Raw genomic sequence first — 6,131 nt, 5'->3', positions numbered from 1 at the left:
TGAAAATGTTATATATTATACTTATTTAAGTATTTCTTTTAAAAATTTACAAAAATTATTCAAGTTGGCAACGCGATAAATGGTAAATGTTTAAGTATTTCTTTTAAAAATCTACAAAAATTATTCAAGTTGGCAACGCGATAAATGGTGAATGTTTTATAATTTACTTGGCAATGCGATTATGGGCAATATTTTTATAAGAATTTTAGAATTGTTAAAGAAATTTGTTGCAAAACCTTGAATATTTATAAAATTTGTTTTAGTTGGCAATGCGTTATAACAAAATTTCATATTAAAAGTATGTATATTAAAGGTATGCCCAACTGGAGAATAAATTTTCAGTTAAAGTTGTTTTAGAATTTCTTTTAAAATTTACAAAAAATCTTTAAGTTGGCAACGCGAACATGTGTAAATATTTAAAAATAAGTTGGCAATGCAAATATTTTATATATTTGTATAAGAACTTTATAATACTTTGGGAATTGTTATAGATAGTGTCATAAAAACTTTGAAAACATATAAAATTTAATTTAGTTGGCAACGCGTAATAATATTTTTTTAAGAAACACTTAGCTTAACTAAAGAAAATGTTTTCAGTTAAAGTTAAATAAGAATTTCTCTTAAAATTTCTAACAAACATTTGGTTGGTAACTCGAAAATGTATAAATGTTTTAAAGCTAGTTGGCAAAGCTAAAATCTTCAATGTTTTTACAAGAGTTTAAAAAAATTTTAAACATTTCTATTTAAATTTATCCAGTATCTAAAAATTTCAAATAAGATGGCAACGCGATATACCTAAATCTTTTCAAATATGAAGAAATTGACAACTTTTAAAGTTCTGAAATAAAAGCTCTCGATTTCTTTAATAATTAATTTCTAAATAATGTTCAAGTTGGTAACGCGAGTATTTTTAAATTATTTAAAAACTAGTTGGCAAATCAAAAATCTTAATATTTTTTTTGAGAGTCGAAGAAAATGTTGGAAATTTGCCAAATTTTTGTTTTAATTTTTCAAATTTCCAAAATTTTCCTTAAAATGGCAACGCGATATTAATAAATTATTTTGCTAGTAAGAGAAAGTAAACAACTTTGGAAATTTAAAAATAAAATTTCAAAATTTCCATAATTTTCTATGAAATGGCAACGCGAAATATCAAATTTTGTTCAAATATTAAGAAGTGGAAGAAAAACTTTTAAAGTTCTGAAGTGAAAAGTTTTTGATTTCCTTAATGTTTCTTAACAGCCCCACTACCACCACCACCACATTCACTACTACCCGCCGATGAGCCATCACCCGCCCACCGACGCCTACGCGCCTCTTTGGCCGCCTGCATTTGGGCGGCCACCCGACTGGTCGTAGGAGTTGCATCAAAATCATTATAAAATTCCACCTCATCATCGGCCGTGGAATCGTAAGCGTTTGAAACATCTCCACCACTGGCACCACTGCCACCGCCACGATCAATATCGAAACTAACATTCTTACTATCTCATCCACCCCTATGCACTTGTACCGTAGCCTCCGCCGATTCTTGACTGCGCAACTGTTGACGATATTCATCCAATTCCTGCATGCGATAAGTGCCTAAATTGACTTGCATCATTAGGGTCTCCATAATGCGTTCATTTTTCAAGGCCTTGGAGGGTAGAACTATGGATAAGAGTTCTGTGGGCGAGATGCGGCATAGCTCCAAATCACGCGTCAATCTATCCATTATGCATTCGAATTCAAATTGGGTATCACGATTGGGTTGGATTTTCATTTTGGAAACCTTATTGCGGGCCCAGGCCAACATGGCCTCAAATTTGCGTATTTCAGGACACTGCAGTTCGCGGCACATGATCATTTGCACCATGGACTCGGAGAGATTAAGGAACTCGGGACATTTGAAGAGACCATGGGCCTTATTCTCTACAAACGATAAAATCATATTCACCAATTCCGAGGCCGAGGTATAACGCCAATAATAGTTCTCCAAAGAAATCAGCATAGGGCACACCACCTCTATGCGCAAAAACTGTTTGCAGTGATGAAAACAGGCCTGCAGCAGTTCGGGTAGATCATAATGTTCCGCCGCACATAGAAGACCTTAAGGAAAGCAATAAACATTTAAAATTTTGATTGAACTTTTAGGGAAATAAACTTACCCGGTATGGAAACACAGGTCAAAGGACATGTCCCCGTATGCAAATAATCCAGCAAAACTCTAAAAGTATCCGGATCAAATTCTATTATATTGAATTCGGTTTGCGCCAATTTCGCCCTATCCACTTTCTGAGCATCGGCACACACTGACAGTCTTGGCACGGCCAAATTATTGCCCGATTTATCTTTGTCTTTTTCTTTGCTATCCCTGTCTATAGATTTGTTGTTGTTGTTGTGTTGGTTTTTGCAAAAAGTGGAGCAACACAAAATTAAATAAAATTTTTCGAAACAAAAAACAATTTTTAAATGCAAATTATAATTTAAGATAATTAAAAATTTTTGAAACCGTCGAGGTGATTTGATTTTTTTTTGTAAAATGCAATGAAGAGATAAAAAATGAGAATAATTTTTAGTTTTTAATGATTTTTTTTGTTTATAATGAATTCAAAATTTTGCAACGTTCACATCAACGAAAAAAAAAAACGAACAAGACAGGTAGGTGGTGGGTTTGAAAGTTTGTGAGAGAGATTTAAAGACATTGATGTAAAAGAGAGTGAAAACAAAAGTGCATTTGAGAAAACATAAAGGTGAGAGTGAAATGAGCAATACAATGCAATTTAGAAGAGAGAAAGTGACCGTTATAAGAGAGTGTTTTAAGAAATTATAAGGTGAATAAGAAAATGAAAAAGGTGAATAACATTTAAAAAGAAAAATTCACAACAATATGAAAAATTTTCAATACAAAAGTGGTGAATAAAAGTGAAGTTCAAAATCACAGTAATGTAAAATTGAATTCAGACTCAAACGAATTGAAATGTCAAAAATATAAATAAAATTATGAGATACAACATGAATACAATGAATTTTTAAACAAATTTTGTAAAATTTTCCAAAAAAATTTGGTGTGGTGAATTTCCAATTATTAGTGGTCAGTAAAATATTTATCAGAAAAGTCAAGGTAAGTATTGAATTAGGCAGAAAATGTGTCATTTGTTTAGATTTTCATAGATTTTGGTAAAATTTTGAAAAAAATTGGTGTGGTGAATTTCCAATTGTTAGTGATGAGTTAAAGATTTGTCGGAAATTAAGGTTTTTGATTTAGTATTGAAATTTTTGTTTAAAGTTTATTAAATTTTCAAAATTTTTAGAGTGGTGAATTTCCATTTGTTAGTGTTGAGTTTGAATTTTAGCAGAAAAGTTAAGGAAATGTCAAGATAAGTATATAATTTGTGAGCAAATATGGAAAATTTTAAAATTTTATAATAAGTTTAGTAAATTTTTCAACATTTTGGTGTGAACGTTAGAGGTGAGTAAAAAATTTTCCAAAAAGTACGGATTTTATTTTATTTATCAAATATTTGTTAAAAATTTTATAAAATTTTCAAAATTTTTAGTGTGGTGAATTTCCATTTGTTAGTGGTGATTTTGAATTTTAGCAGAAAAGTTAAAGAAATGTCGAAATGGAGATGGAAGTTGTCAGTAAATATGGAATATTTTTAAATTTTATAAAAATTTTGTTAAATTTCGCAAAATTTTGGGTGTGGTGAATTTCCATTAGTTAGAGGTGGGTAAAAAATGTATTAGAAATAGCGGTTTTTGTTCATTATTTTAAAATAATATGAAAAAATTAAAAAATTTGGTATGGTGAATTTAGTTTTGTTAGTGGTGAGTTCAAAATTTATGAAAATTATGGATTTTTGTGGAAAAATTTAAAAATTTTTTGGAAATATTAAAAATTTGTTTAAGGTGTATACGTTTAAATCGTAATGAATATGAAATTGTTAAGAAAAATATATGTTTTATGAAAAATTATACAGTTTAAATTAAAATTAAGGGGTGGTGAATTTTGATTTATTAGTGGTGAATAAAATTTTTATAGCAAAAAGTTAATTTTTAAATAATAATTGAAAATATGTAATAATATAGGTGTGGTGAATATAATTTTGTTAGTGGTGAGTTTTAGAAAATGTTTAAAAATCATAAAAAATGCAGGAAATGTTAAGAAAATTTCAAAAAAAAAAAATTAAAAATTGTAAAGAAAAATTTGGTTAACAATTTTTATAAAATTTAATATAACAAGCCAATCCATATAAAATTTGTAAAAAAAATTTTGAAAATAAACCCAAAAAATTTAACAAAACACAAGCCAATTTTTTGTTAAAATAACATTAAACAAGCCAGAAATAAAAAAACGAAAAACAAACAAAAATTCCAAGAAAAAAAGTTTTCAAAACACAATTGTTGCAACACATCACATTAGTTTGTTTTTTTTTTTTTGTAAATATTTTTTACAAGGACATTTATACACCATATTTTATACAGGGCAAAGTCAAAGTACAAAGGACACGTAACGTAGTGTTTGGTATATTTTGATTTTGTTTTTAAAAAAAGGAAACATAAAGAAAGACGGAAAAAAACACACATCGATATATTTGTATTTATAGAAAATCAAACTCTTACTCGAACAATCTGTGGATGAAATCCATTTCTTTTATCCTCCGGATTCAATTGATTGGCATTCTTGTTGCGTATGGAACGACCCCAGCCGGCAGTGATGGTGCCGAGGCGTGAGAAAGCCCTTTTAACCATGGGCGAGGAAGGAACACTTTTCGGTCGTATCGAATCGGAATCGGGTACGGTGAGATAATTATTACTTTTGGGTTTTGATTTTGTGGTGAAACCAATGAAGGCGCTGGACGCGCAAATATTTCAGCAACTGGTATTTGTGGTGAACCGAAACCGGTTTGGATGCCATAAAGCATTTCCTATAGTTTAAGAAAAAAAGAAAATATAAAAAAATTACTTCACATTTGAGTCAAATCATTAACTTACCTGAAACACTCTACTTCTAACACCCAGTATCGCTCGCACACCGATAAAGCGTGCTTTTTGTTTTGACTGTCCCACCAGAAAGGTGACATCAAATAAATGAGCATTGTTAGGCACGATGGTTCTACATTTAAGAAAACTCTTGTAAAATCTTTTGCCAACTGATCGTAATCTTCAAATTGATCACGCACAGAATCCAGCAAAGGTGATGAGGGTCTCATGTGACCTAGAGAGTGTGAAAAAGTGGGTATATGTTTATAATTGAAATAATTACTAGGACCTTAATTTATATGCTTTGAGGGGCTGTTAAAAATGAGCTACAAAACATGTATTGCATGCAAGTTCATAGCAAAAACCAATTTTATTTCTTCTTTTTTTCCATATGCAAATGGGAGGGACCACTTTTTTTTTAAAATTAAGTTTGGAAATTAAGGAAAAAATTTTAAAAAAGACAAAAATAATTTTATAAAGTTTAAAGGAGGTTAAATATAAAAATATAGGAAAATAATGTCTTAATTTATGTTTTTCTAGCAGCCGCTATAAAATTTATCAACATTTTTTTTAAAATTCGTTAGTTTTGAAGTGTGGTGAATTTAGTTTTCTTAATGGTGAGTATAAATTTAATGAAAATAACACATTTTTGAAAAGTATATACAAATTTTATGTCAAAACTTAAACAATTGTGGTGTGGTGAATTTCTTTTTGTTAGAGGTGAATATAAATTTTATAAAATAATCAAATTTTTTATAAAAATTTTAATATTTTAAGCTAGTTATATTAAAAATTAAAATTTTTCGTAAAAATTTTGAAATTTTAGGAAAATTTTTTGTGTGGTGGACTTAGTTTTCTTAATGGTGAGTATAATTTTTATGAAAATAACCCCTTTTTGAAATGAATATATAAAATGTATGTCAAAACTTAAAAGAATTTGTTGTGGTGAGTTTGTTTTTGTTAGAGGTGAATATACATTTTGTAAAATACTCAAATTTTTTATAAAAATTTTAATATTTTAAGCTAATTGTCTTAAAAATTTAAATTTTTCGTAAAAATTTTGAAATTTTAGGAAAATTTTTGGTGTGGTGAACTTAGTTTTCTTAATGGTGAGTAAAATTTTTAATTAAAAAACTAAGTTTTTATCAGTATTTATACCAGATATT

At 28.8% G+C, this 6,131-nt stretch overlaps 1 pseudogene; it reads right to left on the bottom strand.

Annotated features, from left to right (window-relative positions):
• Window positions 1-5,200, bottom strand: LOC119615434 (annotated as a pseudogene).
• Between the last annotated feature and the right edge of the window lie 931 nt (window positions 5,201-6,131).

This window comes from Lucilia sericata, unplaced genomic scaffold, assembly GCF_015586225.1.
Source record: "Lucilia sericata isolate MDLA Ls3-8-SP2 unplaced genomic scaffold, ASM1558622v1 Contig005158F_arrow, whole genome shotgun sequence".
Lineage (NCBI taxonomy): Eukaryota > Metazoa > Arthropoda > Insecta > Diptera > Calliphoridae > Lucilia > Lucilia sericata.
This window is presented reverse-complemented; position numbering and strand designations above follow the sequence as displayed.